The sequence below is a fragment of the Anolis carolinensis genome, chromosome 4, assembly GCF_035594765.1.
Source record: "Anolis carolinensis isolate JA03-04 chromosome 4, rAnoCar3.1.pri, whole genome shotgun sequence".
NCBI classification, from domain to species: Eukaryota; Metazoa; Chordata; class Lepidosauria; order Squamata; family Dactyloidae; genus Anolis; species Anolis carolinensis.
Genome location: NC_085844.1, coordinates 125699731 through 125717027, shown reverse-complemented (window position 1 = coordinate 125717027; position 17297 = coordinate 125699731). Strand labels below are relative to the sequence as shown.

At 40.8% G+C, this 17297-nt stretch overlaps 1 protein-coding gene across 2 annotated transcripts in view; it reads left to right on the top strand.

Moving 5' to 3' along the window:
- Positions 1-1772: 1772 nt before the first annotated feature.
- The window catches only part of LOC100564981 (protein FAM163A), a 161063-nt gene continuing 145538 nt past the window's right edge, over positions 1773-17297 (top strand). For both annotated transcript variants that reach the window (XM_062977748.1, XM_008108918.3), the window contains exon 1: positions 1773-1889. The gene's annotated coding sequence lies outside the window, so the exon portion shown is untranslated. The remainder of the gene's footprint in view (positions 1890-17297) is intronic.

Here is a 17297-nt window from a genome sequence, read left to right as displayed (position 1 = left end):
TTAACTGCAACCCAGCTTTTTTCTTTCACCTTGGTGATAAGGCTCCTCAGCTCCTCCTCGCTTTCAGCTATCAGAGTGGTATAATAATAATAATAATAATAATAATAATAATAATAATAATAATAATAATAATTTTATTCTTATATCCCGCCCCATCTCCCCGAAGGGTCTCGGGCGGCTCACAGCAATAATAAAAACAGTGACAAATTACACATTGTAAAATCAAACATGAAAAGCAGTCATACAATCAATACATACATCACATGTTAAAAACAAGGAGCTAAACAATTCTAGGCCGAAATAGAGGGCTACATGGAGAAGGTAGCTTTGTGGCAGAAGTCCTCAGCAAGGTATCAATAATCATGGGAGAACACTCTCTAATTAAATTATCATCTGCATATCTAAGGTTGTTAATGTTTCTTCCAGCAATTTTAACTCCAGCCTTGGATTCATCAAGCCCCTGGATGTTACATGATTTGTTCTGCATACAAGTTGAACAGGTAGGGTGAAAGTATACAGCCCTGCCGTACTCCTTTCCCAATCTTGAACCAGTCTGTTGTTCCGTGGTCTGTTCTTACTGTGGCTACTTGGTTGTAATACAGATTCCTCAGGAGACAGACAAGGTGACTTGGTATCCCCATACCACCAAGAACTTGTCACAATTTATTATGATCCACACAGTCAAAGGCTTTAGAATAGTCAATAAAGCAGAAATAGATGTTTTTTTGGAACTCCCTGGCTTCCTCCATTATCCAGCGAATATTGGCAATTTGGTCTCTCGTTCCTCTGCCTTTTCTAAACCCGGCTTGTACATCTGGCAACTCTTGCTCTATTTATTGCTGGAGTCTACCTTGCAGGATCTTGAGCATTACCTTACTGGCATGTGAAATAAGTGCCACTGTATGAAAGTTTGAGCATTCTTTAGCGTTTACCTATTTTGGTATGGGGATATAAGTTGATTTTTTCCAATCTGATGGCCATTCTTGTGTTTTCCATATTTGCTGGCATATGGCATGCATCACCTTAACAGCATCATCTTTCAAGATTTTAAACGACTCAGCTCGGATCCCATCCTCTCCTGCTGCCATGTTATTAGCAATGCTTCTTAAGACCCATTCAACCTCACTCCTCAGGATGTCTGGTTCTAATTCATTCACCACACCATCAAAGCTATCCTCTATATTATTATCCTTCCTATACAAATCTTCTGTATAGTCTCGCCACCTTCTCTTGATTTCTTCAGCTTCTGTTAGGTCCTTACCATCTTTGTTTTTGATCATACCCATTTTGATCATACGATGACATATTTATGTCTATTCTATATCTCAGCTGGCTTTCAGAACTGGAACTCAAGGTGGCTCACAATATCTTTTTTTTTAAAAAAAAGGTAAAGAACAAAGTTTTTCTAATAGTAAAATTAAAAAGATCACCACATTAAAACAGCAGCACAATTAAAAGCGATTTAAGGCAGAAATGGATACGTTAACTCAGCTATTGAAGGAAAACCCTAATGAATAGTTTGTACAAGATTAGAATCCACATTACTTCTTATTTGATAGTAAGAGAAAGCGGTGTGGTGATGGTGGCAGGTTTTAAGGAGCAATCGATTCTTCAAATTATAAGGATGGGATTATAACGAATGTGTGTTTTGTAATTTAGAAAGTGTAGAAATTAAGACTGAATTTAATATAATAATGTATGGTATGAAAGGACAAAATTATATGCTGTTTTCCTGACAAATGGGAAATCATGACTGTTCAGCGTCTGATTTGCATAAACCTTTTGTGACACCTTCATAGCTGAGCCAACTGCTCGGGAAACCTGCTTCAAGTCTCTTTCTTCTCTGTTTCCACTTCACCAGGATGCTGCTGGCTTCCTTCTCACAACCAGTAGGTACAGAAGTATATAATTTATCTTGAGTTTGTTTCCCTTGCCTTTTACACAGTTGTCAAAATATAAGTTATTTGTGGGATTAGATTACACATTTTATTCAATAAATCTGTACAATCTGTGGCTTAGGCTGTAATTCTGTACACATTATCAGTTTGTAAATTTCCATTCAGAGCCTCTGGTGGCTGAGTATGTTAAAGCGCTGAGCTGCTGAACTTGCAGACCGAAAGGTCCCAGGTTCAAATCCGGGGAGCGGAGTGAGCGCCCGCTGTTAGCTCCAGCTTCTGCAAACCTAGCAGTTCGAAAACATGCCAATGTGAGTAGATCAATAGGTACCACTCTGGCGGGAAGGTAACGGCGCTCCATGCAGTCATGCCGGCCACATGACCTTGGAGGTGTCTATGGACAACGCTGGCTCTTCGCCTTAGAAATGGAGATGAGCACCAACCCCCAGAGTCAGACATGACTGGACTTAATGTCAGGGGAAAACCTTTACCTTTTACCTAAATTTCCATTCAGTTCAATGAGTTTTACTTTTGCGTGGACATGCATGTGACTTCGCTGACTGAAACTCTTCTCTGACCAGAGCTAGTGTCTTATAACTAAACAAAGTTGACTTTGACTGTGTTCATACATTAAAGTTTCTTGGTTATAAAAAATTATCATGCTGCACAGTTTAAGGCTTTTTGTGAATAAAAGTAAATTGAAAAAAAATAAATTTGGTTTTTTAAAAGTAATTGGCATTAATGTCCCAAAACAGGAGAAAGAGGCCTGTGAACTGCATCCCATCACAGATAATACCCCAAGATAATCTATTTTGAAAGCCTAGGGCACTCAGCAGAGAACTCTTGAAATTTCTCTGAGTCACAGCATTGCCTGCAATTTTATTCCCTGTCCTTCTCTGTAAAGATCATGTTTGCCCTTGACAGTGTACCAAGCAGTAAATTCCCAAATTCCCCGTGCTCTAGGTCAGTCCCAGATGTCTGGCAGCCCTAACTATTTCTGTGATTCCGGCTTGCCCTCCTGCCCCATGTCCTGCAATGCCTTCTGGGATGTGAGTGGTGACTGAGGCCATATTAACCACAGGTCCCAGAAGGCATGTTGTTTGCCTGGAGATACCAAAGTAGGCCATGCTGCCCAAAAAATTCTCAATGATCATAGATGAGAATCTGCCAAGGTAGCTTGGCAGACTCGGGGAAAGCAATGCTATACCTGAGGGCCTTTTCCTGTCTGGTCCATGCTGACCTCACTCGGCCTGCCCTTCCTTCTTGTTTAGTCATATCCATTGTGACATAAGCCTCGGGTTCTTTAAAAATACTAAGGACCTCATCACGTTGATGAGTTGCAGTGGGACGATCTGCCAGCTTCCTTGGCAAATCAGTGGGATAGCAGGGCAATCCCAATACCCTGCACCCCACCTCACCCGCAGCAACACGTCCCCATCATACGTGGGGAAGTGTCGCCACACGGATTCTCCCTGCACTGGTTCCATTGTTCCTTACAGAACAAGGGAAGCTTCCCGTGTTCTGGGCGCAGTATCGTAGGATGCTTGTACCCCAGTTGCTCTATGGAGCCCCGTCAAATATGAGCCTGTGTTGTGTGATGGGTGGCGTGGGGCTCTGTAGATCAGCTATGCTGCAAGTGTCCTATGATACTTGCAGCCCCACGTGTGATGAAGTGGCCAATCTCTACACATGACTCTTTCTCCTCCTTTTCCATCAGTCCCGTTCCCTTTTTCGCATCCCATAAACTTCAAGCATTAAGCATCTGCCTCTGTGTGGAGTTGTCACCTCAAACACATTATTGTCCTTTTCACTGGATTTCTCCATTTCTCTCAGTTTTTCCAACCCATATGCAACTGGGGCCCCTGGTGGTACAGTGTGTTAAAGAGCTGAGCTGCTGAACTTGCGGACCAAAAGATCCCAGGTTCAAATCCCGGGAGCGGAATGTTAGCCCCATCTCCTGCCAACCTAGCAGTTCGAAAACATGCAAATATGAGTAGATCAATAGGTACCGCTCCGGCGGGAAGGTAACGGCGCTCCATGTAGTCATGCCGGCCACATGACCTTGGAGGTGTCTACGGACAACGCCGGCTCTTCGGCTTAGAAATGGAGATGAGCACCAACCCCCCGAGTCGGTCACAACTGGACTTAATGTCAAGGGAAAATCTTTACCTTTTTTTACCTATGCAATTGTAACACAGGATGCTTTGAATATGTCTTTTGTTGCTTCTGAAAAGGTTGACAGTTCCATATACGGTGTGCAGATCTGCTTCAAAGTTCCTGACCCTATCTCAAAGGTTGTTTATGTGTTGTTTACATGCTTATATGTCTTATTCAATTGTAATTTATATTATCTTGGGGACCCGGCAGTGCTTGGGTTATTAGTAGGCGGCATTGTTTGTTTTGGGATGTTATGTAATATTACTTAAGTTTGGTCCAAATCTGTCGTTGGCTAGGTTCAGTGCTGTCTGGATAAGGCTGAACTATAACTCCCAGATTCCCTGGGCAATCACCCCCAAACTCTGCTAGCATTTGCAGTTGGCCATGTTGGGTGTTTGTGCCAAGTTTGGTCCAGATCTGTAGTTGGCTGGGTTCAGGGCTCTCTGGGTAAGGGTGAACCACAACTCTGAGATCCGAAGTCAATCACGCCCAGAGCAGGCCTGTATGCACAGTTGACCATGTGGATCTGTGTGCCAAGTTTGGTTCTAGTCCATTGTCAGTGGGAGTCACAGTTTCTCAGGATGTAGGTGAACTATAATTCTCAAAATCATGGTCCATCCCACTAACCCCCTCAGTATGTTGAGTTGGTCATGGGGCTTCTCTGTGCCAAATTTGGTCTCAATCCATTCTTTGTGGGGATCACAGTATCACTGAAGGTACTGCAATTCCCATTATCTGTGGCAAGTTTGGTCTAGATCCATCATTGGTTGGGTTAACAGTGATCTGTGGATGTAAGTCAAGTACAACTCCTGTAAATCATGGTGAATTGCCCCAAACCTCTTTTTCAGTTGCTGATCAATTCCTCTGTTAACTGTGTGCCATAGGAAAGGATAGGAAAGAGCTGAGGAAGATGCAGTGGGTGGGCAATGCAAATTAAAGAACCCTGGGATGTCTATTCTGGAGGAATAATGGAACATCTAGGATGGAATTGTCTCCACATGAAAGCATTCGCTTGGATGGGGGGCAGAATAGTGTTTGTGGAGGACACTGGCAGGGTTTGGGCTACATGTTCATGGTGCTCACTATAACCTGCATGTCAGTGGAGAGAAAGCCATCTGTTCTGTCATGCGCTGGGCCTGTAACTATTGTCTTTGTATAGGACGTATACTTTATGCCCAGCGGGAAGCCAGGACGCCTCGAAAGAGAGGTTCTTGAGGATTTCCCTGAAAAGGATGGCCTTTTGAGTCTTTCTTGAAATAACAAAGTCTTTATTGATGAACAAATAATAAATCTTCAAGGAGTCAAATAACACTTCAAGGTTTCCTTAATAAACGTTGGCTTTTCAATCTTGTCCCCAGGGGACGGGCAATTGGCTTGGATGACTATACTTTCTCTGTAAGAGGAAAATTCCCTTATAACCTCTCCCAGGCTGTCTATCAAATGGGCCTAGCTAATGTGGGACCTACTACCAATTCCAAATGCATCTGGGCATTGAGTAGACCTACCAACCAAGGCTTGCAGATGTTTCAGCTGGGGTTCCGTGGATCTGTGATGCTGTTCTCTCTCCGAGGTTTCTTTGGAGACTTAGGGCTGTTTCCCTCAGGAGCTGTGAGGCTGAGAGGCTGTAAGCTCTCAGCCAGAGCTTTTAGGACCTTTTCCCCTGGAATTTCTGTTTCTCGGATGTTCTATATCCCTGGATGTTATAGAGATATGAAGCTTTTCTATGGGACGAGCTGGTCTACATCCTATAGCTTAGCTTCCTTAAGTGAGACTGACTTAAAAATGGCTCCTTCCCTCCCAGAGCCCTGAACAAGGGGCGGAACCAAACTTAATGATGATTGACAGGCGGCCTGTCCTATGACTGCAAACATTAGAAGCAAGAAATAAAGTCGGAGCTTCTGGTACATCAGTGTCTCCTGCTCAGTGGGAACTATAGCTGTTTGTGGAGGTGGGAGGCTGTCTGTGCAACTGGCCTCTATCATCCCTTACCTTTGCTCTGCTAGCATAGATTGGTGGAGCTGCAGTCTTACAAAGCTGCAGGGCTACATCTTCCCCAGTCATGACCTAGAGGTGACATTATGAAAATAGCATGTGTGAAGAATGAGGCATGAGTCATTTTTCAAATTCACTGCTTTCCAATATTACCATCAGTCTTGTCCTTTGACAACTCAGGTGGTGATGATGGCGTGTTCTGAGAATAGCCGTTGTGTATTGTCCCAATACCCTTCTCTCTTGGGGGTACCCCACAAATCTGGGCTGTGCATGCAGTTGGGGATGTATTTCTCTTATTTAATGGTTAGAGGATGCCTGCATTGGGGTGTGGAGCAGCCGCATTGCATTAAGAAACTGCTCTGTGATCCCTCTGGCAAAGACACTTTGGTAACATCTCCTCTTCCTTCTAAGATCTGGAAAGAGCTTCTTTGTTCATCAAATATTAAAGTCCATGTTCATCAGTGGGAAAAAGAGATGCACATTTCTCTTTCAGTTGTGTGCAATCTATAGGATTCAGGAGTGGATCAGAACACGCCAAAGAGCACTCACCTGATTGGTCGGAAGTGGGTAGACTTGAAACCAAATAGAGCCTAGCCCTTTATTCTGTCACCTTTTCCAGGCTGGAAGTGATTTGGGAGTAGAACGTGATGCAGAGAGAGAACATGTGGCAGTTCCTTACTGTGTGTAATCCACTTACTTGTGCATCTCATCTGCAGCTGCTGAAATGGAAGGAAGAACTTAATGAACCATAGAAGGGCAGCACAAGACGAGAAGCAGAATTTGCTAAAGTTTTTTTTATTTCAGCTCCCAAAATAGTTTGCTTTTCAATGTTCTGAGTAAAAGTGACTAGAAACGGAGGTACTATGGCTTGCATGTAAAAGAACTATTATCTCAAGTTTGCAGGAAAGCAGATGACCATAATCCATTGAGCAGTATGCATGATTCAATTCCCTTTAAAGCAGGGAAACAAAGAGCTGTTAACTCTGAGCAGAATTGTTATACAGTAGTCTCACTTATCCAACATAAACGGGCCAGCAGAACATTGGATAAGTGAAAATGTTGGATAATAAGGAGGGACTAAGGAAAAGCCTATTAAACATCAAATTACGTTATGATTTTACAAATTAAGCACCAAAACATTATGTTTTACAACAAATCGACAGAAAAAGCAGTTCAACACACGTTATGTAGTAATTACTGTATTTACAAATTTAACACCAAAACGTTGTGATGTATTGAAAACATTGACTTCAAAAGCATTGATTACTTTAAAAAATGACTACAAATAGATAGAATTGCATAAAATGAACTTACAGTAACAACATTGTCGGAAGTTACATCCATAAAAAGTTCAGTCCTTGCTGCTTAGAGAAACAGCTGTGGATCCAGGCGGGAAGCAGACTGTGTTGGATAATTCAGCACTTTGTATAATTGAAGGTTGAATAAGAGAGACTCTACTGTATCTTGTTTGTATACACAGTCTTTTAATGACAAGAATATTAGTGATACAATTAGGTTGTTTAAAGCTTTCAAAGCAACTGAGGGAAACTGATTTTGCATTTTCTAAGTTATGAAATAGATGACACTTTCCCTATACAGCTTTCATATCAATTTATAGAAATCATAAATACTATGGCATGATTTGGACTTCAGTAATATAATAATAATAATAATAATAATAATAATAATAATAATAATAATAATAATAATCCAGCATATCTATCTAGTTTGGTGTCATACAATGTTGTTGTGTCAATAATAATAATAATAATAATAATAATAATAATAATATACTTTATTTATATTCTGCTCTATCTCCCCGAGGGGACTCAGAACAGATTACAGGTACATATATGGAAAACATTCAGTGCCATAATACAATTGACAGAGACAGATAATACATAAACAGAGGCAAGGCTTCCCTCTTTCATTTCTGGCATCTGGAAGCTGAGCTTGACTCGGCCATGGGGAGGTGCTGTTGTTCCATTTTTCCATGCTGAGGAGCCTGTCGCTCAAACCGCTGTCATGTTTTTCATGGGTGCCATTTACCTCCCTGCTAAAGTAGTACCTATTTATCTACTCACAGCTGTTTTTGAACTGTTAAGTAGGCAGAAGTTAGGCTAATGGCGGGAGCTCAACCCGCCTGCGGCTTGAACTGTCAACCTTCCAGTCTGTAAGATCTTTTGTAGTTGGTGGTTCAACCCGCTGTGCCATAGACGTGGCCCGCGATTCATAGAAATCATAAATACATTGGTGTGATCCTGACTTCAGTATACAATTGAAACTAGTTTACTACATTCTCCTTTTTAAACTAATGATGAACCAAAAGATAGAAATTTGTTAACAGTTGTGATGTTAGCTACCATATCTCCTACTTTAAAGTTATGTTAAATGTATTATGATCACTGTTTTTCACAGAATCTATATTGGCAACTTGGTAATCTCTATAATACCCTGTTATGGTTTGAAAAGTAACACCTAGTACTGAAAATCTATGAGAAAAAGAATTGAACAGGAAGAAATATCAGAGGGATATTTTTAATTCCCCAAATATGGCTAAAATTCATTCAAAATTGTCCATATGCTTTACATTTCAGTTCTCACAATTGCTTCTGTTGAAGAAACAACTTCTCTGAAGGGCCCAAATAATACTTAGGCCCCTTCTACACTAGCTTATAAAATTCAGATTACCTGCTTTGAACTGGATTATATGGCAGTGCTCATATAATCCACTTCAAAGCAGATAATATTAAAGATATCTGCTTTGATAATGTGGATTATATAGCAGTGTAGAAGGGGCCTGAGTGTAATATAAAGTCTCCCAAGATACACTTTTTATGTATTGCAGGGTCTAACCAGTTTTACAGTTGTGATTTTGGAATGTGTGTGCTGAGATGAATACCGTCCCCCTTTTATTTTTAATAAAGGCCAATCAATTAAAATTCCACCAAATATCAATTACCGTATATACTCGAGTATAAGCCAAAACGAATATAAGCCGAAGCATCTAATTTTACCACAAAAAAACTGGGAAAACATTGATTCCAGTATAAGTCAAGGGTGGTAAATTTCAGAAATAAAAATAGATACCAATAAAATTACATTAATTGAGGCATCAGTAGGTTAAATGTTTTTGAATATTTACATAAAGCTCAAATTTAAGACTGTCCAGCTCTGATCAAATCATTATTACCATCTTCTTCAATGTAAATGTGCTTATGTATTCTTTTAATAATAATAGAGTAAAATAATACATGTAATAATAATAATAATAAATACAGGAAAATAATACATGTAATAATATATAAATTAAAATAATAAATGCAATAATAATAATAAGATCAGAGTGAAATAATAAATGTATTAATAATAATAATAAAATAAAATAAATGTAATAGTAGCAACAATAATAGAGAAAAATAATAAATATAATAATACCAATAATAATAGAGAAAAATAATAAATGTACCATATATTCTCGATTATAAGCTGACACAAAAATAAGCCAACCAGGACCCTCACCTGAGTATAAGCTGAGGGAGGCTTTTTCAGTCTTAAAAAAAGGGCTGAAAAAATAGTCTTATACTCGAGTATATACAGTAAGTTCTGTTTTTTTAAAAAAGATCTCCACACCACCGTGTCTTTTTTCTCTAATTATTTTATTTCCCAGCCCTTTATGTACTCCTTCACACTAGCAGAAAGGAGCTATGAAGTGCTGTCATTCTGATTTAGTAGTTCTCTGCGCTTTTCTGGCACATGGTTTGATTGGTAGGAAATATCCCTGCAAGTGCCTGAGCATCTGAGAATGAAATCCTATGGCACTCAGAAATAAATATGAGGAAATTCATATTTTTCTCCTTCTCTTCTTGGCAAGAGAAGGTATCATGTTTGAAGTGTTCGTGAAACCATTTGAAAATGGTGGAGAAGGGCGGAGAATGCTAAACTGTGAGGAAGCACCTCTGGGTAAAAAAAAAAAAATCAAGGAAACAGCAACAGGCTGTTGAAGGCTAGCAAAATATTAGGAATGGTTGATACTTCCAACAGATGCCTCTGAATTACTTCCAGGCAGAGCCGGTCCAACAATGAGGCGAATTAAGCGGTTGCTTGGGGCGCAAAACATGCAGGGGCGCAGTCGAGACTGCGTTTTCTGTTGATTTCTTGTAAAACATGATGTTTTGGTGCTTAATTTGTAAAATCTTAATGTAATTTGATGTTTAATATGCTTTTCCTTAATCCCTCCTTATTATCCAAAATTTTCGCTTATCCAATGCTTTTATTTTTCAGTGATTGGTTTGGGGGGGGCACCAAAATTCTGTTCACCTACACTTGAAAAATACCTAGGGCCGGCTCTGCTTCCACGATAACTCAGCTTTTGTGGACTGAAATTTAAATGAGGTGGAAGGTTTGTATTGAATTATTCAATCACAATTTTCAGTGGATTAGTGGTGGACCAGTTTCATCTGGAATCTATTCACACTACCCCAAATGATTCTATTAAAGGTAACAAAAGAGTGTCACCTTGACATAAAAAGACTTCTTGGTGCTTAAAACTTCAAATGACTGTTTAAATAAAAATATCTTTCCTTGCTGGCAGAAGGAGGAGGGACAGGCCCTTCTTAAGCAGGGAACAGCTATGCCTTTATCTTCATCGCGATGATACTTCATCTTGTTGATGGGAAGCATCACACCAGAGCGGAAATCATCTATCGAACAAATGGCAAGCTATTTAACCTCAGCACATTGAAAGCCAAAACCAAGGTCACCACAACATCTGTTATAGAACTCCAATATGCCGATGATAATGTTGTCTGTGCGCATTCAGAAGACCTACAAGCCACTATGAACACCTTTGCAGAAGCATATGAGAAGCTCAGCCTCTCAATGAACATCGAGAAAACCAAAGTGTTCTTCCAGCAGGCACCAACCAATCCCTCTGCAATGTCAGGAATACAGCTTAATGGTGTAACATTCGAAAATGTTGACCATTTCTGCAGCCTTGGCAGCCACCGCTCCACAAAAGTCAATATTGACACTGAAATATAACATCGCCTGAGCTCTGCGAGTGCAGCATTCTTTCAAATGAAGCAGAGACTGTTTGAGGATCGGGACATCTGTAGGAACACCAAGGTGCTTGTTTATAAAGCTATTGTCCTCCCAACCCTGTTATATGCCTGCAAAACGTCTACAGATGTCAGACTCGACTCCGAGAGCATTTCCATCAGTGTTGCCTCTGGAAAATCCTGCAAATCTCTTGGGAAGACAGGTGGACAAATGTCAGCGTGCTGGAAGAAGCAAAGACCATCAGCACTGAAGCAATGCTCCTCCACTGGACTGGCCACATTGTCCGAATGCCCGATCACTGTCTCCCAAAGCAGTTACTGTACTTACAACTCAAAAACGGGAAACGGAATGTTGGTGGACAGGAAAAGAGATTTAAAGATGGACTTTAACCTTAAAAACTGTGGCATAGACACTGAGAACTGGGAAACCCTGGCCCTCGAGCGCTCTAACTGTGACCAGTAGTGCAGTGGAATTTGAAGAGGCATGAATGGAGGGCGAAAGGGAGAAATGTGCCAAGAGGAAGATGCATTAAGCCAACCCTGACCGGGACTGCCTTCCATCTGGAATCAGATGCCTTCACTGTGGAAGAACATGCAGGTCAAGAATAGGATTTCACAAACACCTACATATCAACTGCCAATACACTACACTTGGAGGACCATCCTACTCGGATAACGAGGGATCGCCTAAGTAAGTAAATAAGTAAGTAAGTAAGTAAAAGTAATAGGAAAATACAATCTTTTTATGACCATTGTGGTTCAGTTACCACAAGAGGGTGCAGACTCATGGTGGCATTTCCTCTAAGCCAGCGGTTCTCAAAGTGTGCTCCTTGGAGCCCTTGGGGCTCTACAAAGCATCCTGAAGGGCTCTGTGGTTTCTGACTCTTCCTCTTTCCTCCAAGCTTTTCCTCCTTTTTCTTGCTCCTCACCTTCCCCTGACTCCTTCGCCTCCAAAAACCCTTTTTCTTCTCCAACAGATGGCCCCTGGGGTTGCTCCTAGTATTATTATTATTATTATTATTATTATTATTATTATTATTATTATTATTATTATTACAAAGGTTGGGTAGCCATCTGTTGTGGGTACTTTGGTTGTGTTTTTTCCTGCATGGCAGAAGGGGGTTGGACTGGATGGCCCCTGGGGTGGTTGTTGTTGTTATAAAGGCTGGATGGCCATCTGTTGGAGGTGCTTTGATTGCAATTTTCCTACATGGCAGAAGGAGGTTGGACTGGATGGCTCCTGGGGTCTTCCACTGAAATACTATTAAGTTTATGTTGGTTAAAATTGTTCTTCATTTTAAATATTCTATTGTTCTTTCTTCCTTCCTTTTCTTTTTTTGCACTACAAACGAGATATGTGCAGTGTTCACAGGAATTTGTTTATGTTATTTTGAATTAGTTCAAATAATAATAACAAAGACAACAACAACAACACTTTATTTATATTTTTCCCTTTTCCTCTAGGGGAGTCAGAGCAGGTTTCAAAATATAAACAAAAACAGGCAACATTCAATGCCTTGTTATGATGACATACAATGCGACACAAATACCTAAAGGCAAAGGCTCTGAAAAGACCCTTTCATTTTCAGCTCTGGAGGCGGTGCTCATCTCTGGCTCTGGGGGAGGTGCTCTTCTCCGTTTCCAAGCCGAGGAGCCTGTGTTGTCCACAGACACTTCCTGGTTGTATGGCCGACAAGACTGCTTGGAGCATCTTTTGCCTTTTCCTACTGAAGTGGTACCTATTTATCTACTTACATTTGCAAGTTTTTGAACTGTTAGGTTGGCAGGAGCAAGGGCTAACAGCAGGAGTTCACCCCATCCTGCAGATTCAAACTGCCAAGCTTTAGGTCAGCAGTTCAGCAGCACAAGGGTTTAATCCATTGTGCCACCACGACCCCACAAACACTCATCATCTATCTGCCATTGGCCCGGCCTGTGTGTCAAATTTTAAAACACAATGCGTCAAATGGTATATATACATTATATAGCTTGTGTTAAACTTTTAGTCACAACTGGGAATCTTTGATTTTTCAGGTATTTTTGGATTATATGTCTTACAGTATTTAAAACTGAAATCTCTGGGCGAGACTACTAGGAATTGTAGGCAAAAATATCTGGAATCTCCATCCTCAGTATTCAATCCCCTTAGTGGTTATTGGAGCTAGTGTGGTGCAGTGATTTAAGCACTGGACTATAAGTGACCCTGAACAAATCAAACCCTTTCAGCCTTGGAAGACGACAATGAAAAAGAAAAAACAACCCACACAACCAACTCATGCAACTTTGTGAACTCTAGTTGGCTTCTGTAAAATAATGTGGATGTTTGTTTAGATTTTATATCACCATATAATTTTTGTTTGACTACGTTTTATTTAATTTATTAATGTTCGGTTTACTTTTTACTTACTTGCTTAAGCGATCCCACGTTATTCGAGTATGATGGCCCTCCAAGTGTAGTGTCTTGGTGGTGAGTACGTAGGTGACTGTGGAGTCCTATTCTTGACCCACATGTCTTTCCACAGTGAGGACATTGGATGTTAGGTTTAATTTGTTGATGTTAGGTTTCAATGTTGTTTTCATATGGGGGTTTTTCTGGGATTTTATGTTTGTTTTATGTAGGCATTGAATGTTTGTTGTTGTATGTTCGAATCCGCTCCGAGTTTCTCTGGAACACTAGATTTGAGAAGAGGAAACATATATGTGCCGCTAGTGCTCTTGTACAGTCATTTTAAATGGGGTTTCAAGAACAATCAAAGGTCTTTAGATGCTTCAGAGAAGGCTTAAGGTTTCTCCCTCAACCACAAAATTCCCTGGATAATCTTGTCCTTTCTCTTGTGAAGATAAAGGAGAAAGGAGAGCCATGTATGCTGCTTTATAGGCTACATAAAATTGGAACTCTCTTTTCTTCTTTTCTTGCTAAATAGTTGGAAAATGAAAGAATAGCACTGCTGCAGGAGTTGCAGTCATTCAGCCTTACTGTTTCAAGTAACATATAGTAGAATGTGAAACTCTGTTATGAAAATACTAGAGACACTGCTAGATTAAAATAATGCCTGGTTAGGTAATGGGCATATACTGTATTTTCAGGCATATAAGACTACTTTTTAACCCAGGAAAAACATTCTCAAAAGTCAGGGGCTGTCTTATACACCAGGTGTCATCTTATAGGGTGGGTGCTGAAACTTCCGAGACAGACTGGAAAATCTGCAATGGCCGCATATGGTGGGGGGAGCTCAAAAACGGCCAAGGCTGCATCCACGCCATATGCGGAGATCGTATGAAAGCAGCAAGGGCAGCGCTGTAAAAGTACAGTAGAAGAAAATCCACTCACCAGGATTTGTGGAAAGAAGTGACTTAACGTAGTCCCAATGATGAGGTGAGGGGGCACCTCACCGGGAAGGTGTAAGTGAAGGGTGGAGAAAGCTGCAGGCATCCAGGATGCCCAGCTTATGGAAAAAAGAGATAGAGCGGCATTGTGCCCAGAAAAACATGCTTCTTTCACCCATCTGGCCCACCCTTGTATCCTATTACCGTACCTCCTCCTCTGCCTCTCAGATCCTGCTCCTGAGGATTGCAGTGATACAGGCACGCATGTGCGAGATCTGAGAGGCAGTTCGTTCATTCATTCATTCCGTCGTTTCTGAAATGTACAGTAATAGGATACAAGAACAGGCCAGACAGGTGAAAGAGACGTGTTTGAGCTACCGCTCGGATCGTATTTTTATTTGGTGTGCATTGGAAGAGGGGTAGTCTTATACGGCGAGTATATCCCAAACTCTGCATTTTAATTGGAAAAGTTGGGGGTCGTCTTATACACCCAGTAGTCTTATAAGCTGGAAATACGGTATGTATGTGCTGGGCTCCAGAGCTACGACCATCTAAAAAATGGTCATTGGTTGAGTTTCGCTGCACAGTATGCCTGAGCAAAAGGGCAAAGTTAATGAGCCTGTCACCAGCAACCATCTGTCATCTGCCAGAAGAACCACTGGGCTTTCACACATAGCTTTGCCTTCACATCAAAAAATGATGAGATTTTATTGCTTGAGTATATGGCTTGCTGTCTTCAGTTAACACTTAATGGCAAGCTTGTATTAAACCTGTATTTTCCTAGGCCTGTAGTTCCTCTATTCTGCACATGTGATCTTATGGGATTCCAGTTGCTGTGTTGTTTCATTACCTGCTAATTGTATTCTATAACACTTCTCCCCCCTCCCGAGAAAACAATAATCCTCAATGATTATTTAGAAATTTCTCAAGTACATTGTGTATTTTGTATGTAGACATCATAGGCTCAGTTGCTGGCATCTCTAACTAGATCTATGATCATAGGAATGGAGAGGAGGCATTTATGGGAAGCCTTGTGGAAGGCATTGGCATTGACCCCAGGTATATAAAATAGGTATAAAATCAAACATTGGCTGAAAATAAACCAGCATTTGCCAGGCCGCGGCTAGCACTGTGGGTAAAACCACCAGCTACAGAAGATTTATTTTATTTTATTTATTTAAAACATTTATATTCCGCCCTTCTCACCCTGAGGGGGATTCAGGGAGGAGCACAACACATATACGGCAAGCACTCCATGCCAGGACATAAAATAATTATAAAAATACACAAACATTAACATTAAAATCAGTTATATCTCCTATAGAATCAGCTATTTAAACCAACTTAGGACACCATGCTGGCTCTGGTCAGTGGAGTAAGTTTCCTATTATTGCCTCATTGCACTGTCCCAAAGGCTTGGTTCCTGAAGGTTGGCAGTTCAAACTGCAGGTCGGGTGAGCTCCCGCCATCAGTCCAGCTTTTGTCAACCTAGCAATTTGAAAACAGCAATGTGAGTAGATAAATAGGTACCGCTTTGGTGGGGAGGTAAAAAGCGGCCCTGAAAAACATGCTGGTAATTCGATCAGGAAAATGTCCATGTAAGACATGATTCCTCAGCATGGAAAAATGAAACAACAGCATCTCCTCATGGCTGAGTCGAGCACAGGCTCCAGATGCTGGAGATGAAAAAAAAAAGAGGGAAGCCTTGCCTCTGTTTATGTACTATCTGTCTTTGTCAATTGTATAATGGCATTGAATGTTTGCTATATATGTATCTGTAAACCACTCCAAGTCCCCTCGGGGAGATAGAACAGAATATAAATAAAGTATATTATATTATTATTAACTTTTTATGAAGTACAGCTGAAGCATCTGCAGAGTCCACTGTAAACACTGCATAATAGATTCATGCAAATGTCTAAAACAGCCCCTAGGGCCTTTCCAGACAGACCCTATATTCCAGGATTTGATCTCAGGTTTTCTGCTTTAAACTGGATTATATGAGTCTGCCATATAATCTGGGATAAACAGAAAACCTGGGATCAGATCCTGGGATATAGGACCTGTCTGGAAGGGCCACTGGGTGGTGATAAGAAAATTGTGGTGCCAATTTTTTTGGGACCCTAACATTGAGCTATTTTGGGTCAGGACCCATAGTTTGAGACGCAGTGATTGAGAGGAGTCCATGATTAACACTTCTGGTTTACCAAAAACCCGGCTATTATTTTCCTGCAGGAAGGAATGGGGAGATACTGGCTTGATCCTTTTGGAGGCTATAGAAGTACAGAGGAGGAATTGGTTGAGTCACATCCTTTTTTTTCAGGGTGAAAAGAAAGAATAAAATAAGTTTAGCTTTGTTCTGCCTTGTATGGGGATTTCAGTTACCTGATTATTGGACCATTTTTACTCAACTTGCTGGCACTCTATTTGTAATCTGTTCTCTGGATCAGAGGTTTTAGATGAAAAGCCTGTACCTGGAGGTGGCCTTAATGTGCAGATTTAATGTGCTCCAAAAGTCAGCTGTATTTGACAAAAGGATAATAGGCTCATAGGAAAGAGGAGTGTGTGTGTGTGTGTTCCCGCGACTGTACATGTACTAATCTTTCTTTTTTTATTACTATGACAATTTAATCTGTCCTATTGCATCAATTTGAGGATGTCCTCTGGTAAAGAGGCCTTGTTCTAGAGACTGAAGAGACAGGGTCACTGCCTTCTGTTTTTCCCAGTATTCCTGTCCTGAACTCCTTGGAGGAAATTGGCAACGGCTAGGGCAAACAACACTTGTTAGCACATTTGAATTAATAAGACTCTGTGCCGCCCTATGCAGGAAAGATAGCCACACATACACAGAGAGCGAACTTATTGG